Source organism: Manacus candei, unplaced genomic scaffold, assembly GCF_025592945.1.
Source record: "Manacus candei isolate 608988 ecotype Guabito, Panama unplaced genomic scaffold, ASM2559294v1 h1tg000033l, whole genome shotgun sequence".
Lineage (NCBI taxonomy): Eukaryota > Metazoa > Chordata > Aves > Passeriformes > Pipridae > Manacus > Manacus candei.
In genome coordinates this window covers 4,538,980-4,558,028 of record NW_026138081.1, presented here as the reverse complement: position 1 = coordinate 4,558,028, position 19,049 = coordinate 4,538,980, and the positions used below count along the sequence as shown (strand labels likewise).

Sequence of the window (19,049 nt, the reverse complement as noted above, 5' to 3'; positions counted from 1 at the left end):
GATCCCAACCACCTAAATTAAAACATCTAAGAGAAAAGGGAAAAAAAAGGCATCCTATGCATAGGCCTGTGATTCCCTGGGTTTACTGATCTCTGGAGGCTCTGGAAAGTCTGTGCACAGAATTGCTCCTCCTCTTTATCCCGTTCTCTCATAAGCCTGCTTTCACTGAAAACCTTTTTAACTCTTTAGTGTCCCCTTACTACTGAGCTCTGAGCACTGCCAAAACAGGTGCCTGTTGTGGTTGGCAAGTGCAGAAGCTGGCTATATGCTTGCTTTTGCCCCTCTTTTGTTCCCTCCCCTACAGCTGCTTACTCAGTTGCTTATTTAAAGCCATTGTACTGTTTTCCAACAGCCTTCTTTTTGGTCCAGGGTACTCCAGTTTGTTTGTAAAGTGGGGAAGTTTAATTCTGGGAACAAGTCAGTAGGAGGAAGAAGTAGTAGTAGGAAGTACTTAGTACTCGTAGAAATACATTTTTCAGCAGGGGAATGGGCCTTCGTGTAAAGCTAGGACAGTGACAAATAGCAACATTTAGGAGAGAGGATTTTGTACAAGAACATGACCATGCAGTGCTGCATAGAGAACTAAACACAGGGAAAGCCAAGACTGTTCTGGGCAATGGGTGTGAGTCAGCAAGAGTTTCACATGTGGCTAGTATTGTGCTGGGCATGGGAGGACAGAAAGCACAGAGGCAGGGGACTATACTGATGCCAGAGTCGGTGTGCAGAGTCAGGACTGAGCTCAGCACCATGCCAGGCTTCCTGCTGCTCCCCTTTCTCTCTTCTATTTCCCAGTAAAATTGTCATCCTACAGCCACAGCACTCTGAGATTGTGTGCCTGGCACAAGTGGCAAATGTTCCCACACCTGCTCAGAGCTGTGTGGAAACACTGTCCTAGCCGTTGAGGTTTGCTGGAGAAGTATTTTGATCATGCCTCCTTCTCCTGGTTCCATTTCTTGTGCATCCTAATGTTCCTCAACTCTGAAACAGTCCAGAAATAGTTGGTCAGCCCCTTATGCTGTGCCAGAACAGATCTTCTTTTAGCCTTTTACTCTCAGTAAAAGAGTAAAATGCACATCAAATGAAAAGTGAATATGAACTGTTAGGCTATTGATTTCTTAACACACCATATACTGTCTGCAGGAACCTATCAGTCTACACAAGCTGCAGCAGGAGTTCAGCAAAGGCTCTGTGATCTTGGTGCTACCCAGTATCATTATTCTTACCTAACTTATCCTTTGATTTATTTTGCAACAGGCATAAGAGACCAAAATATGGTCCAGGTTTAACATAATTTCAGAGCATAGGTGTCTGCATTACTCTTTCCTTGTTATAATAGCAGCAAGGGAAAAACAGACAGATTCTTCCCTTACCTTGTTCCTTGCTACTACAATATTGGGGTTTCACTGGGATGGTCCTCACATCACTTGGGCCAAGAGAAAAAATGCAAAAGAAATTCTCTCCCAACTAGAGACCTGGAGGGGTTTCAGAGCCTGTCAAGAGCAAGTAAAGCAGCAAATCATTCTGAAGTTCAGATGGCAGATTCTTTGGAACAGTTTCCAAGAAAATTTATGTTCATTTCTTGGCTGAACACAACTTGAAAAAGAAATTAGAATGGTGAACATGGGGAGAAATTTGCGATCAGCAGAAGTAAAACATCTGTTTTACCAGAGACAATTGAACTCCAGATGTTGTCAAAATCACATAATTCTAGAAGTGCCAACCTCTTTGTGGATTGCTCTGAGAAAGGTCATGTCACTGAACTCTTGGTGACTGAATGGCTTTTGTACTGGAAAATCCACTGCCAGATGTGCAGTGCATGCTGGAGCTTGATGCAATTTGCTTTGCTATCTCAGGCAGAGGGAAAAAAGAGATCACAAGGAGATACCCTACTTTAGGAGAGTAAGCTGGTATCATAGATCCTGCACAAGTTGTGCTTGTTCTCATTTCTACTGAAACGTGTTGAACATGTTCACTGCTACAGAATGTTTCCTCAAGTTGTTAGTAAGATAAGCAAATACCTTTACCTCAGCCTGATTGGTTTACAGGAATGGCACTCATCAATATAAGTACAGGTTACAAATCAGAGTCAATGCTGAAACAGTCTTTATGTTCCTCTGGAGGACATTGTGCTACTGAGATAAGCATTAACCTAAGTTCTTGCTAGAGCATTCCACGTATAGTGTAGGCAGAAGGAAAATATTTGAATCTCCTTTCAGTACAGAGTTCTTTCCCAGTTCTGAGCACTAACAACTGGGCTCCTTAGCTGTACTATCAATTCTTTTGCCTCTTAACCATTGAGTCTCTGACACCAATAAAATTATGACCACCAATTGTAGAAGCACTGTAATGCTCACATCACGTGTCATCTGTTTCCCTTCTCTGTTTCATACATAGAGCCTGTAGGCTGTGTTTGTGCATGTGACAGAGGGAGGAGAAATAAATGACACATGATTCAAGGGTTACAGTAAGACTGTGCATTTGCTTCGGGACACAACAGCATGGCATAAATGAGTGCAGTGTGTTTGTATGACATGGAGGCACATGACTATGCACACCACTGGGCAGCTCTGTAAAGAGGTCAGTGGAACTGATTTTCTTTTGTAAAAGCTGTTCTCCCTGCCAGAATTTTCCTTTTCTGTCACAACTCTACTATTGCTTTGCAACATAAGAAGATTCTCAGTGAAATCTGTTTTCTTGACACTGCAGATACTAGGAAAGCTTAAGAATTTTCTGTGTATCACCTTATGCAGAGTCAAAATGTGCAGCAATGACATGCAGCACATTATATAAAAACTTGATTAGAAAATGGGTTTAAGCAATAGAATATAACTCGTACCCATCTGTCATTCAAGAAGGGATGCACAAAAGACCCTGTCACTTAATTCAGTAGGGTGATCAGTGGGTCTGCCTGGGAATGTACTTATTTACAAAAGGGCACATTATGGCTTTAGAGCTTGTTGGAGTGAAGCAGGCTTAAATGTGAGTGTACATATGAACCGTTCTATTTTATAACTTGTAAGTTGCTCTTTCTGATGTACTCCACCCTCCAGTGACCTTTTGCTCAGAAATTAACCTAATCCACACACTAACTGAGCTTCCCTCCTTCATCACTATCACCAACAGCTTTCTGCATATTTGCATTGAGCACAAAACTTCAGTTACTCATCTATTTTTATAACTACTGAAGTCAGTTTATGATGAGTTTTACTAGTTGCTTACAGCAGGTTGCATTGCTTACATTTAGTAGGTAGTATGGTCAGGTATGAGTTCTAAAAAGATTTTGCATCAACAAACAAATAATAAAAAAGTGCAGAAAGCAATTTGAGCAGAGGACTTAATTTCTGCTAAGACCTTTGACAGCAGATTCATTGGCTTCCAGCTGATGAGACAGACTTTCAGCTCCTTGCTGGCTTTATTCTCACATGATCTGAAGGCATTTGGATAGTGCATTTTAAACCAATTGGTTGTTTTCTCAGAGTCTACATAGAGGTCGGGGAGAAAGGGGAATATCTTTCTTGCTAATGTTAGCCAGACAATGGCAGCTTAACTGTAAAGCCCCCTAAAAGAGAATAAGCCTATTGTGTTCCCAGTGTGTTTCCCACATTTCAAAGGCCACTAAGTAGCACCAGCATCTTTGCCTCTGGGTTACTGAGAAGACAGACTCTTATGCTTATTAAATGATGGCTTTCCCTAATGATTTGAAACAAAAAAGGCACACACATACAAAACCAGAGATGTGCACATTTAAGGCTTCTCCTGCCACAAGGTCAAACACATGAAAAGACACAAAAAAAAGTTTGGCCCCAAGATACCAGAGTAGACCCACTTCCCCATCTCTCCCACACTGGCCCTTACTCTATTTTCTGCCGCAAGAGCCCCCCGTTCCTGCACAATTAAGCTCAGCACCAATGGCAATTCTGCTGCCGCTCCTTCCACTTGGCTTCACTGCTGAGAAAGGAGTTTGTTCAGTGGGGAGGTGGGCACTGTTGCCTGAATAGTCTCTGAAGCATTCATTATCTCCCACCTAATTACATGGCCAGCATAGTGGTGGTGTTGTGGGAACATTGCATCACATTAATCAGCAAGGGGATGTGCCAAGATGAAAGGGTCCCCTTGTGTCTGCTCTTGGCTGTGGAAAATGGGCAGGAGGGTGGGGGAAGGAGAGGGGTATTTATCAAGTGGCAAGTAGGGAAGGCACAGCGGGTGCACCCCAGCTTGGCCTGGCCAAGTCACCATCTTCCCAGGTCACGTTTTTGCAGAAAATACACTTTCTGTGCTCGTGCATGGTGATGGATAATAGCTTCGGAGGCTGAAATCCTTCACCACAGCACAGGTATGAGCAAGAGCTGTAAGGCGACACACCACTCAGTTGCTCCTGGAGGGAGTGGGAGCTGATCCTCCATAGCCTGTCCTGCTCTTAGCCTGCCATGATCAGAAATAAGATCATCAGTTTGAATAGACTCAGATTTAGCTGCAACCTGGCCACAAAACTTCACAGAAAGTCACTCTCCCCTGAAACACCCTCCACTCACGCTCTCCTCCAAGAGTCTCCGAGTCAGATGTTAAATAGTAGTTGTGATGGGCCTCCTGCATCAAAGTCAAACTAATACACAAAAGCAAAAGTTTCATTTCCCAAAGCCTGCTGGAGAGAACACCAGTTCACCCACACAGTATACTTTTTAAATGGACTCTTGAAATCTGAGAAGCGATCTCATTTCCTCCTATCTTTGTCCCACTTGCAGGACATTTGAAAGGCTTTGTAAGGCTTTGCATAGATGCTCCTCTGTGTGTTTGGGCTGGGGGGAGGGTTGAGGCATCCACACTGTAGTTGTTTGGCACTCTGCAAAATACTGGGTCAGACTGGAATATAAAATGACTGTCTTTGGCCGAGCTGCTTACTGCTGTGAGATGCAAAGCAGCCCTCTAGAGAGAATACAGAAAAGTAACGGAAAAATGAAGACATTACAAATGCAGTTCTTTGCATTGGTTAGCCTCTTCCATTCAATTTTGATTCAGTCAGTTTACATCAGATCTCTTTAAAATCCTCCAAGGACAAGCAGCAGCTCATGTTCAACTCTCTTCCCATTTGGCTTCCTGCAGGCCTTCTGTCCCTCACAGCTTTTCTGCACTTGAACTGTGCTGCAGGTGGAATTCAACTGCTTGAAATGGAAGTGTCTTGCATCCAAACCCCGTTGTTTTTGCAATGCATCTGGCTTATTAATGCAGCCACTTTGGAAGCCAATTTACTGAGATGCAGATAAGTTTATCTGCCACAAACTAGGTGTGAATGCCAGTTATTCCTGCAGTGACTGTTGCCAAGTCCTCCCACTAGTATCCCATGCTGGTTTGGGACAATTGGGGCAGCCTGCTTATCTCTGTGCCACCTGTTGTGTTGGAGTCACCCTGACCCAGTGCCACCTTTCTATTCAAATACTGTTGCCAAGTCAGGTGGTGCTCTTTGGGTTTCAGAACACAGGGAGCATGGCTTACGCGATGCTGGACGGTCCTATACTAACAGGCTTGACTTCATTGCCCTCTGGTGAGAGGAGTATATACAACAGGGTCTATCGATTTTTTTTTTTTTTGAGGGAGACCAAATGGGACCTGCCGAGGTTACAAGCAGCAATCAGACTGAGGAAGGGAAAACTTCCAGTTGACCTTGTTGCAAATAACATAAACCGAGTGTATGAAGAAGGAGAGAACATTTAATATAGCTCAGCTCCAGATATCATCTCTCCATCTTGGGCTTTTAATGGCTAGTGTTGCTCTGGTTTGTTTACCTCTGCTTCTTGATCTTTGGGCACAAGAAAAAAAGAATAGTGACTGTGATACAGAGCATGTTTAAATCCAGCATAGGGACTGCATGGCCAAGCAGCTCTCTTAGTCCCACTGTCACAACCCCTGTTTCATCTCTAGCACTGTTCCAGTGCTAGAGATCCACACTAGAAAAGAGCATCTCAGCTTAGTTTCCATATTTACCAGGTTTTAACAGAATTCTTCCTCTGCCACTTGGGCACAACATCCTTTAAACAAATTAACTTAGAGAGCTGTATATGCACTTTCTAGCTCCTCTCCTCTGCTATGTCTTTGGTTGACAAACCTACCTTGAAGACACCACCCTTGGTACTTTATTAACCTTTCCCTCAAGTCACCAGGACAGTGGTGCTCTAGCCATCTCCTTCCCAACAAAGATCCAGAACATTCACAAGATTAAGAGCATTTTTCCAGGGCCATGCTCACTAAAGACTGATAAAACCCATGGGACTGGAATCCTAACCCCAAGACAAAGCACAGTTTTACTCCTAGTAGTATTAAGGTTACTATTTGAACAAGAACTAGCTGTCCTTTTCATCTCACCTTTGCCTGACAAAAGTGAGATACTAAACTTCAATCACTGCAATGTATGCTGTGCTAAAGCCAGCAGGTTTGCCTCCCGCTTACACTAGCACCTGACCACAGGCACAAGCTTGCATGCACACTGCAGTTTGTTTTGGAAAGTGGCTTTTGACTTGTGTTTTACCACCACTGCCAGTTACTCCGGGACTTGAGCTTTGTTTTGGCCTATGAGTCAGGGCACTGGGAAGACCAAATGCAGATGTGGCAAACGAAGAGCTCTAGAAAAGGCCTAGGGTAAAAGTCAGTCCAGTTTCAATCTCCTCCACTTTCATGTGCCCCTCTCACTGCCACATTTATGGGGCTTACGTGGGACACTCCTGCAGCAACTTCTGTGTAGTAAGAACTGCGCAAATCACAGTGTTTCTTCCAGTTTTGGGAATGTAACTTTGAAACAACTTTTTTTTCCTAGAGACAGCAGAAAGGTGATGGTAAAAAACAACTACAGAAATTTCTTGTTTTGACACAAAATTTCATTGCTTCTGAAGAGGAAAATCAACACCACATTCCCCCTTGCAGAAGAGGGAAGGAGAATGGGGCAAGTGACTGCTCCACACAAAGTTCTCCAGCCCTGAAATGAAGTATCTCCAAAGGTCTATGCACCACTAAGGCACATCTGCAAAGCCCACGACAAATGCCAACACAGTTAAGTTCTGTTTCACAGTTTCAACCACACTCTTCATGTGACAGCTTTCTTTACAATCCCATAGTATCTCTTTCTCACCTGGAATCATCATCTCTGGTTTTTCTTTCTCCTTGTTTTGGCCTCTGGTTTCCAATGGATTGTTAACTGAGAACCTCTTTTCTCCCTTTATCTACGTTTCTGTCAATGCTGTTTTACATATTCTACTACAAAAAATAAAACCAAACTTCAGCTGCATGAAAAAAGGACTCAAACTATTTGACAGTAACTGCAGCATTCATGCCTATCTCTCATGGGTGCCAAAGGTGACTGGAATTTTAGTAATTGAATAGATAGATAAGATATGGGAAGTTATTTGATTTAGTATTTGGCTGTACCATGTTTCTAAAATACTGTGCAGCTAAAAAATGCTAAAGGTCACATGATATGTTTCTTTAGGCAAACGAAACAACTTTTTCTAAAGTGATACGCTCATTCCAGGTGCATTGATCATATTTTTAAGACTTTACTGCAAGTTCCCGTTTAAAGGAAGGTCTTATCCAACAGCTCTGAGGTGATTTTAAGTAATTTCCCTCCCTTCACATGCCTACACTAACGCTAACAGGGCTTACAAGGAAATCCCAACAGGCAGACTGTTATTCAGTCCGTTTCTGCATTTCTAAGGCTCATCGACCTTTCTTTTGTCAGATAAAAGCTTCCCATCTCTTTAAGCCCTTCATTCTTGCAATAGTCCCACAGAAAAGTTGACATCCTTTGCAAGGATAGTGAAAAGCAGCTTGTCCGCCCTTCCCAATAGGCCAGGCTGGAGTTGTTTTAGCCTGTTTAAATCTCTCCCCTATTTATATGCTAATGTTCTGGTATCAGCAGAAAGTATAAACAGTGTTGTTTACAGCTCCCTATAGTCTGTGAGCATCAAGCTGCCAGGAGAATACTGCAAAGAGATGTATTTATTGACAATAAAAATGGCCACTTCTAAGACTATGAGAAACAAAACTGAACTGTAAAAATGCAGTGTCAGCCAACAATATAACCATACAAAACAGGACTGGCAAAAAGCCATTAGCCAGGGGGTCACTCATGGGCTCTAGAGAGCTACGAGATTTCATACTTAACACTGAGAGATCTGGGGAGACCTTCAGCACAGAGACCTCTGAGAAAAGAGAGTATCAAGTTCCTTGGCAAGGCAGCTTACATGCTCCATTTGCCATTATTGCAGATTTTTGTTAGTGGATAATGGCTCATAGCTTGGCTCATAGCTCTCCTGGATCCTGAAGTGAATTAAACTCTCCTAAGGAAAACAGCATGGTCTAAAGGAGCAAGCACAGGAATTCTTATGTTCAGATCTTGTCTCTCCATTTTGTGGTCATTCTCTTTACCAGTAGAGCACTATGTCTTAAAAATAACAGTAACAGCAAAACCAGGCAGCAGTGAGGATGTACATCAAAGATGTTTGTGCAACGTCAAGCTCTCTGAACATTAGGGCACAGAGCTTGTCTCTTCTTTACATTAATGAACAAAATGTTGACAATTGTAATGGCATTCCCTGTTCAAAAACAGGGAAATACCTGCTCACATCAGCAATGCATTATCTTCCAGTAAATACATACTTAAGAACCTTAAAAAAATTCCTCATTTTCCACAATGCCTCCTGTGTGCAATTTACACACAAATGCAATTACTGACAGAAGATGCTGCACTGATTGACTTCATAATCCTTATAGTATTGCTTTCCACTGAAAGACGGTAAAAGTTGGGACCATTAAACTTTAACTCACATTCTCCTACTGTATATATGTTTCAGCTCTCACCAGGTGAGATTCAGCTCTCTAATTCCAGAAGGGAAAATGCAGGAGACTTCAGTGGGGGCTCTTGTGAGTCCATGCCACCCAGGCCAGCTGAGCTGCATCCAGTGCCTGCACTCTGCTCTCTTCAGAGCTGGGCTCCAGTGGCCAGATGACCAGTCCAGCCTGTCCCAGTGATCCAAAGTCACATCACACCCACAAGTACACTGCCTCTCTTGCTGGGCAGTCTCTGACAAGGTACCAAGAAAGGACTGAGTCTTTTTTCTTGCCCTCACAGTCCTGCAAAAGCAGTGCAGAGGCACCTGGGGAGGACAACATATACTTGCTTGGCTGTTACTAGAGAAGTATACATACACAGTAAATAAAAGGAAGTCATCTACTCAGCAACTTTTTATCAGCAGCACTGAACTGATGAAAGAGTAAAATGCTAAGAGGACCACTTGCAATGACATTGTGCCTTGTCAGAGCAGCACAGTCACAGAAAGAGTGTGAGGTGGTGAACAATAGGAGTATTATATTGGCAAAGATGTGCTTTTCTTCCAGTGGGAATTCAGTTGCTAAGTGCATCAAGAGGATTTACAGCAACCCTTTGCTGTAATAACTAAACATAGGCCTGCATGAAAATCCTACATTTGGCTGTGGCATGCTGGCTAAACTACTCTGTCTCCTTCTAGTAGTGTGTTCCCAAAGAAGGAAACAGCTTATTTCTGCTACTATATTACATCTGAAATCAAGTAGGAGTCTGGTGGTGCCATGCCAAATTTTCCAATGCAGAAAGTTTTTCTGTCTCCCAACTTAAAGTAATCTGCATGTGGTCTTGCACATATTATTTACATCATCTTTTTAAGAAATTTAATCTAGTCAGTTTTGAGTTTTGAAGTTCTGCTGTATAATGTAAAAGGGTTAAGTCTACACAGACTGCATCAGGTGCTCCTCATGCATTACACCGCGTATTTTGCAGGATTACAAATGCTTATCAACAGTGCAAATAAACCAGTCCAGTGCTTTTATTCTACTCAAAACTGTCTGAAATGTGTTCATTTCTAATAACTGACAGCTAAACCACTAAGCCAGGTGGGGATGATGCTTGTTGGAGCCGTTTTGAGCTTCAGCAGAAGTTTCTAAATCTCCTTCCATTCCTTGTTATTAATTACCATTCTCTAAGCACCAGCAGTAAGAGACAAATACAGGCAGCTCCATAGCAAGGGGTTAACTTTTAAGTAAAAGGCATATCAATTAAAACCACAGTATGAACAGTGAGAGATATCTTGAATCTGAAGCCAGGAATTAAGATTCTTGTATTTATATTTTTGGCATCTGTATCTGAAAAAAGACAAAGAGGCCTATAAGTGTTTCTAAGGGTAGGTGGGTGTTTTGGTCAAGGAGAAAGCTGACACATCTAAAACTAGGCAAAGAGAGAACTGTAGATGTACTTCTTCGAGATACATCTACAGAAATAATAATAAAGAAAAGGCTAGAATGTAGTCTTACATAATTCATTGCTGCTGGGACACGGGCTGGGAGGGAAGAATGGAAAAAACAGTCCATAAAGATGCCAATAGTTTCTAAGCAGAAACATCTGCTGAGGTCTTAAAAACGGTCAGGCCTGCAGCAAGCTCAGCAACAGGAAAGCCTGCAGTTGATCACTCCTACCCTCATCAGCCCCATGAGCTCCTACCCCTGAGACTGGATTGGAGCTTGGAAGATAGCTGACACTATGAATCAAACACAGCTCCTTTCTTAAAGGGGAAAAGGGGAGGAAGAGAGAATCAGGATGGGTGCCTGGGGAAGGCAAATGATTATTTGGAATGGAGGTATTCAGGAAGAGTTACGAAAGAGTAAGGGAACATGCCAAGGGAGACGCAGTGGCTTATCCACGCTGTCCCATTGGGGGCCTATACGCTGAATTTCCATTGCTCTGTCCAGTCTAATTTTAAATGTCTCAAGCAAAAGGCCTTGCTCCCCTTGGGAGGCTATTGCAAAATCTCACAAATCATCTTTGCCTTTTACATGACTGCCTCTTCCTTTGTGATAGTTCATTTAATTTTGTTTTCTCTTGATATTCAACAGTGCCCCTAGACATATCAGTTCCAAACAGCAATTTCTTCTTCCTGAAAGCATTTGTTCCTCTCTGCTGTCTTCTCTCAAGAAAGGAGTTATCTTAAATATCTGTGGAGACTATATTTTGTTCATCTCTGCATTTTCCAGCAGGAAGGGAACATGGATCTGCTGGATCTTAGAAGGATCAATGATTGGGGGCCTCAGCTGCTATATTACAGGAGAAGTATACATTGGCAAAAGTTCTTATAAAGCATGTTTTGAAGCCTTCTCTTCCCCATCTCCAATCATTTCAGGTGCCAATTTTGACTAATTGCTCATGTTAAAACTCCTTAAAGTACGCGAAGCTTTATTCACCAAGAAGGCCAAACTTCAATCAATGGCAATAAAAATTTTAACTACTAGTCCTTGGGTGGAGATCCCATTTTTGCTGAATATCCAAAACTCCAGCAGCCTGCCACATCCATGAGAGTGGGTGGTAACCTAGCAGTGACTTTCTGAGTTTGCAAAGGATTCTATTTTAAAGTTAGAGGTGACTGAAATACCAGGAGACCTGTACTTTATTTCTCAAAAAAGGTTAATATTTGAGTGCTTGGGACTTCAAAGGTATTTATGCTGCACTTTTGAAAATCTAAGCAAAATCCTTTCATCCCCTCAAACTAATCACTAACATTTTCCTAGCAATAGTTGTTCTACATAAAGTTAAACTGAAGGATCAACATATGGCTTACATTGGAACTCTTGCTGTGAAATTACCCATGCAATCCACAACCAGCACCTCATAACAATAACAGAAGCGAACAGAGTAGTGGTTAGTGTTCAGATGTTTGAAAACAAACTCTGCAGTTCTCAGTATTCATCAGTTTTCAGATTTTGACCTGCTCTAGACCTGTACTCCAAAATGGCACAGTGCGATTTGCTTCCCAGTTCTCAGCACTGAACATCAAAAAGCTTGCTGCTTGATGGGATCTCTTCCAGCCTGCCTCACTCCCTGTTCTTCTTCCCCACTTTTTGCTATTTTCATTAGATTACTAGCTTCAAACAAGCAACTGTGGCACTATCTGAAGCTCTAAGGATCCATTTATCAGGCTTTGTAAGATACTCTCCACTTTCATTACTTGCTTTCTGGCTATGCCTATAAACATTGTATCAGGGAAGGACTTCCTGACAATGAACTTGTTCATGTTTCTAGTTGTGAAGTCAGTTGGATAGCTTAGTGTTGATGGTGGGACGAATAACATTACTAGAAGTAGTGGTATTAGACAGCTTTTCATGTCACACAGCTCAAAATGGCTGACCAAAAGGCCTTATCAGTAGCTTGGTTTTCCTTTCAGGTGCAGAGCAAAGCGTTCACACTGCATGTGAGGCACTGGATGACTTCAAAGACTCAGAAACACAAAAAGGCTTAGAAACCTTCCTGCATCCCGCTATTCCTCCTGCAGATTTCTAACCAGTCTCAACCAGCTGCCTACATCCAATCTGGGCTCATGAAGTCCCAATTCCCTGCAGGTCCTCTGGCAGCACACAAGAAGGGAATGGTCTCCAACAATGCAGGAGTAAAGGGAACTTTTAACTCAATGTTAAGCCTCTTAAAAATGAGCTGAGGTTCCTCTGAGATTTTATTAAATCTGCCAGCCTGTGAAATACTGCCCATTGGATCAAAGACACAATGCACCCTTTCTTAGCTTGTGTTGAGCTCTTCATGGAACTCCAAAGGGCACTAGCGCTGTAATGTCTCGTTAGGTCAGTCATTAAATACAAGGAACCGAAAAATTAACCAGAGACCCAAAGTCAGGATGGGATTCTGCCATCCCTTCAGGAGCACAACGTCTGACCCTTTTAATTCATCTTCACTCCCTTCTACCCCAGTACACTGAGAACCACTCACTGTTGCTGATGCACAAAACCCTGCCACGACAACTACTAAAAAGGGCAGCTCCATGCTGGCATTGATCCTGCCTTCATCTCACTGCATTCTTTGTCTAAGAGAACAGAGGCAGGATTAGAAGGGGGTTTAGAGTGCAACCAGGCAGTAAGATTAATAACTGCTCTTAGCTTCATTCATGATCAATTGACTGTGTGTGAAACTGCAGAGGACCTTCTCCAAACAATCAGTAGAGACAGTAATGGCAGTCATGGAACCAGAAATCCAAAGCAAATTTCAGTTACACAGCACTTTTTTAGGGAAAATGTAAATGTTTTGCTATCTCTTGATTAGCAAATACTGCTCTGCTTGCACTGATTGGCTAGTACTTACCCCTAAATTTGTTATGCACCCTTTCTTACCCCCTAGGAAGTCCACTGACTCCAGTGGGCAAACAGGCAAATATTATATAAAGGAAATTTTGCTATCAGGAATGCTTTCAGCTACACACTTGAAATGTGTCAGCTACTCTTTAAACAAATAAAACACCTTGAAGACTACAGGATAACATGTTTCACCAGATTTATCCCAATTTGATCTTCCAAAAGTAAATGCAGATAAATTACAGTCTGGCTCTTTTTACTTGGAAGGGCTAGCACTTTCTTTCTGAATTCTTGCATATGTGAATACAAGATATAGCATGTACAGTGGTCAGAGGTGACCATCAAATGAGTTCCCTACTGACCAGCCTGTTGGTAGGACCTCACTGGTCAGAATTCAGCAGTTGTTAGTATAAAAGTGGAAAATGCACTCATGTGAATGCAAACTGGCCATGTTTTACATTCATTAACTAATTCTGTTGACATCACAGAACAAAGTATTTTTGTAGCACTTTGACCGGCTGCTTGCTAAGACATGTAGTAGAAGGAATGACCCCAGTGGGCATATGGCTTTGGAACACCACTTTGGTGGGAGCAAAGCCATGTAGGAAAGATGCATGCTGGGTTTTGATTTCAGAGTATACCACATCAGATAATGTTTCTTTCCAGAGATGCCCCTATTTTCCACTTGCACATAACTTTTTATTCTAGAAAATATCAAAGTATTGGCTGTTCAAACTGGTAGTGATGAAATTGGCCCTGTGATGATGGGTAGAGGGATCAGGAGCACAGGTAGTAATTTCCTTAATTCTTCTGGTAACAAGGAATAATATTGATAGGAATAGACAGATCCTTCAGATCAATGAGTGGTCCCAAGGTTGGTGTAATAGGAAAAATTTGGGGTTTTTTGACCATAGGATGATCTACTCAACACCTAGTCTACTGATAGCTGATGGGATGCACCTATCAGAGGGGGAAAAGAGGTCTAGCACAGGAACTAATGGGGCTCATTGACAGAGCTTTAAACAGGCTTGGAAGAGGGAAGGGGACAAAACAAGGCTCACCAGTGATAAGCGATGGGATGGAGTGCCAAAACTTGAGAAAAAAAGCACTCCTGGGATCCCTCAATCTTCCTCAGGAGGTGTTGGTTACAGTGTACCACACCTGAAATGTTTCTATATTAATGCACAAAGCATGAGGAACAAACAAGAGCAGTTCGAAGGTTTGGCCCAGTCCCAGAGACCATCACTGGCATAAGTGAAACTTGGCGGGATGATACCTGTGACTGGAGTGCCCTGTTGGATGGTTACAGGTTCTTCAGGAGAGACAGACAGGCAGAAGAGGTGGAGGGGTGGCACTGTATGTTATAGAAGGGTTAGAATGTATGGAGCTCACAGTTGGCAATGGCACAGTTGAGAGCCTCTGGGTAAGAATCAAGGGGCAAACAAATGATGTGGATATCATTGTGGGAGTCTGCTATAGACCTCCCAACCAGAACCATGACATCAATGAATTATTCTTTGAGGAACTAAGAAACACTCCTAGGTCAAGTGCCCTTGTCCTTATGGGGGACTTCAACTTGCCAGAAATTCCCTGGGAGCATCACACAGCTGGTACAACCCAGGCTGGAAGATTCCTAAAATACCTGGATCACAACTTTATGGAACAGGTCCTAAGGGACCCAACTCAGAAATGCCCTCCTTGATCTGCTGCTTGTCAACAGAGTGGATCTCGTGAGCAAAGTGGACATTGGTGGCCGTCTTGGCCACAGTGAACATGGTGTGATTGAGTTTAAAATCTCTGTTGACAGGAGGAAAAGTGCCAGCAAATCCTCAGCTCTGGTCATGAGGAGAGCAGACTTCAGGCTACTCAGGGAATTACCCCTGGGAAAATGTTTTTTGCAGATGCTGGGGTCCGTCAGTGCTGGTCACTTTTCAAACATCACCTCCTAAGTGCACAGGAGCAGGCAGTTCCCAAATGTTGGAAGTGAGGCAGAAGGCCAGCTTGGTTAAGCAGGGATCTTCTCTTGGAAATAAGGCAAAAAAAAGGAAGGTGTATGCCCAGTGGAAGCAAGGTCAAGTGACATGGGAAGAATACAAATATGCTGCTTGCTGCTGTAGGGAGAAAATTCATGGGGCCAAAGCTCAGCTGGAGTTGAAGCTGCCAGAAATGTGGGGGACAATAAAAAGAGTTTCTTCAAATATATTAGTGGCAATAGGCAGTATAGAAATACCATCAGCCCGTTACAGGGTGAGGATGGTCACCTCACAAACAGGGACAGAGACAAGGCAGAGATATTTAACAGTTTCTTTGCCTCTGTCTTCAACATGGATGATGGACCAAGGGGGTCTCAGTGCCCTGAACTGGAGGACCATGACTGCGAGAATGATCAACTCCCAGTCTATCTTGAAACTGTGCAAGATCTGCTGTTCAAGCTGAATCCTTATAGATCTATGGGGCCTGATGGGATTCAACCCAGAATCCTCAAAGAGCTTCTGATGTCATCACAAAACCTCTCTCGATGATTTTTGAGTGGTCTTGGGAATCCTGAGAGGTCTCAGCCGACTGGAAGCTGGTGAATGGTGTTTCGATTTTAAAGAAGCACAAGAAGGAGGATCCTGGAAACTGCAGGCCTGTCAGTCTCACTTCAGTGCCCAGTAAAGTTATTTACTTTACAGGAGAGTATTCTGGGAGGTATTGAAAAACAACACAGTCACTGCTCACAGCCAGGATGGCTTCAAGAGAAGACAGTCCCATTTATCCAACGTGATTTCCTTTTATGACAAGGTATCCCACCCAGTTGATCAAGGGAAGTCAGTTAATGTAATCTTTTTGGATTTCAGTAAAGCTTTTGATACAGTCTTTCACAGGATCCTTCTGGACAAACTGTCCAGCCCACAGCTGGATAAACACTTCATGAGCTGGGTGAGCAATTGCCTCATGGGTCAATCACAGAGGGTAATAGGGAATGGGGTGACATCAGATTGGTGACCTGTCACTAGTGGGGTTCCACAGGGCTCCATCTTAGGCCCTGTGCTCTTCAACATCTTCATAAATGACTTGGACACAGAACTGGAGTGGATACTAAGCAAGTTCGCAGATGACACAAAATTGGGAGGAGCTGCTGACTCCCTTGAAGGCAGGGAGGCCCTGCAGAGAGACCTCACCAAATTAGAGGACTGGGCAAACACCAATCACATGAAGTTTAACAAAGACAAGTGATGGATTCTGCACCTGGGATGGGGCAACACCAGATGTTCGTACAAACTGGGGAATGAGATGCTGGAAAGCAGTGCCATCGAAAGGGACCAGGGGGCTCTGGTTGATGGCAAGTTGAATATAAGTCAGTAGTGCCCTGGCAGTCAGGAGGGACAAACGCCTCCTGAGGGAATCAGGCAAAGCATTGCCAGCCGGTCGAGGAAGGGGATTGTCCTGCTCTGCTCTGCTCTGCACTGGGGCGGCCTCACCTTGAATATTGTGTGCAGTTTTGGGCACCACAATATAAGAAAGATATTAAGCTGTCAGAGAGAGTCCAAAGGAGGGCAATGAAGATGGTGAACGGCCTTGAGGGGAAGCTGTATGAGGAGTGGCTGAGGTCACTTGGTCTGTTCAGCCTGTAGAAGAGGAGACTGAGGGGAGACCTCATTGCAGTCTACAACTTCCTTGTAAGGGGAAGAGGAGGGGCAGGCAGTGATCTCTTCTCTGTGGTGACCAGTGATAGAACCACAGGGAATGGCCTGAAGTTGTGTCAGGGGAGGGTTAGGTTGGATATTAGAAAGAGGTTCTTCACCCAGAGGGTGGTTGGGTGGTAGAACAGGTTCCCTAGGGAAGTGATCACAGCACCAAGGCTGACAGAGTTCAAGAAGCATTTGGACAATGGTGTGACTTTTAGGTATGGCTCGAGCCAGGAGTTGGACTCGATGATCCTTGTGGGTCCCTCCCAACTTGGCATATTCTGTGATTCTGTGAAGAAGACCAAGCTACACAAAGGAATGCCTATATCCATGACTGAAATGGAGCTAGGGGCAGCAGTTAGCCATGCCAGACAGCACTACACAAGAGCTTAGGAAAAACATGAAAAACAATTTTCCATTTCTAATGGTCAACAACACCTTGCAGCTAAGTCCACGCAGACTTGGAATGTCTGGACCCAGGTTTCAAAAATGTGGAACAATTCAGGCATTTTGCTTGGCCTGACAAAGGAGAGGAAGGAGGGTATGTGGTTGCCTTGCCCTTACCACACTCCCTAACATGTCCTGTAATGTGTCCTGCACGAACAAAATTCTTACTTCAAATAACAGAGCATTACCTGAATAGTCATCCCTCAGTCTGCACACAGCAGCTGGTTGTATTCTCAAGCATTTAGAAATTTGCCATCCCTATTTAATTGAAACAGCAGGAGAATTTATGGAAGCAAAACTAAATTCCCGTAACTGATAACTGAGAGATTAACTTCTGGAAGGAATGCCTTGAGATCACATATGATCAGGACCGTGGTTTAATATCTTCTCTATCCATGTAGTACTGACTAAAACAGTGCTGAAGATAGAAAAAAGAAGGAAATAAAAAGAACATACTGGCCTCTGCCATCTGAAATATGATCTAAACAGGTCACTGCAGCAGCCCCACAAAATCCAGCTGCCCAAGGAATTTCTTACTGATTAACAATTCCTACTGGCATCAGAGAGAAAGAGTCCAGGAAAAACAAAGCTGCTCCAGCATGTTTTAAAACAAAACAAAACAAAACAAATCCCACAAAACTCCCACAGGCTCTTGTTTTCATTAAGCCAAGCGCCACTGACTTCTGCAGACCTCAACCAAGATCATTAATGGTTGAACTTGGACTACCTTTATGAGACCACCATACAAGACTCGTATTCACTCTTCATGGTAATTTTAAATTCTGTTTTCAATTCACACTAACCTCTTACCTCCCCAGAAGCATTTATGAAACACTGGCATTAAACTGAGACTATAGCCCTTCACATTCAATGTGATATAATATGTCAGGGGATAGATGAAACCTCAAAGGGGGCAGTGCAGTGAGGTGCTGCTTCTGCAGGTTCCACTAGAGCCCCAAGGTAGCTCAGTAACTTTGAAGAGTTGCTTTTTCATGACAGGGCTATGTTACTCCATTGCATTATTTAGAATTAGACCTTGTTAAATGCTGCGTCTTTGGCAGTTTTGGCTTAGAACTGACCATGGAAATATCCTTTTTTGCTCATATGAAAAGGACTTTGCTTTAGGAATGAAGCACACTAGCCACAGCAATAAGGAGAGTGTGGAGCAAACAGTAAACACTGGTCTTCAATGCTGTCATATTAACACTAAATTCACTTTAAAAAAACAAATGAGAGAGACATATGGTAAGATAGCTAAGAACGCTGACATTTCTGAGGAGGGGAGCAAGACACGGGTCATTTGTAAAAATGGCAGAAACCCTGTCTGTAACTTCAGCAACGTTCAATTTCTGTATTTAAAAGAGTCCTCTGAGGCTGCAGCTTTCACGCACATACCCTAGCTTTCACAGGGAGCATGGGAAAATAAACTCATTGTGTCAAAAGGCCTTGAAAGGGAAAGAAGGCTTGAAGCAGGATGGGAGGAGGGGAAGAGCTAGAGCCCAGCTTGAAAACGCATGGAGAGAAATCAAAAACAAAGATGTACCTACCCCCCAACATGCACATACACACACAGAGGCAGGCCCTAAACTCTGACTGAACTCTGAAATCGGAGACCAAGCTGCTTCGGGAGCCACTGCTAACTTTTCTTCTTCTCTCCTTTTTTTTTTTTTTTTTTTTGTGGGTAGTTTTTTTTTGTTTGTTTGTTTGTTTTGTTTTTGTTTTTTGGTGCTTTTTTGTTTTGTTTTCAATTACCTTTCTAAGAAGGAAAAGAAAATCAGTAAAGCTCTG

At 43.1% G+C, this 19,049-nt stretch overlaps 1 protein-coding gene and 1 long non-coding RNA gene across 13 annotated transcripts in view; one reads left to right on the top strand and one right to left on the bottom strand.

Moving 5' to 3' along the window:
* RAD51B (RAD51 paralog B) overlaps positions 1-19,049 on the bottom strand; it is a 409,186-nt gene that overhangs the window by 86,253 nt on the left and 303,884 nt on the right. For 2 of the 11 annotated variants that reach the window (XR_007905159.1, XR_007905158.1), the window contains exon 12: positions 1,371-1,490. The exons of the other annotated variants lie outside the window; for them this stretch is intronic. The gene's annotated coding sequence lies outside the window, so the exon portion shown is untranslated. The remainder of the gene's footprint in view (positions 1-1,370; positions 1,491-19,049) is intronic. 11 annotated transcript variants of the gene reach the window in all.
* Positions 2,150-19,049, top strand: part of LOC127472795 (uncharacterized) — a 43,595-nt gene continuing 26,695 nt past the window's right edge. For both annotated transcript variants that reach the window (XR_007905169.1, XR_007905168.1), the window contains exon 1: positions 2,150-2,577. This is a non-coding gene — a long non-coding RNA (uncharacterized LOC127472795). The remainder of the gene's footprint in view (positions 2,578-19,049) is intronic.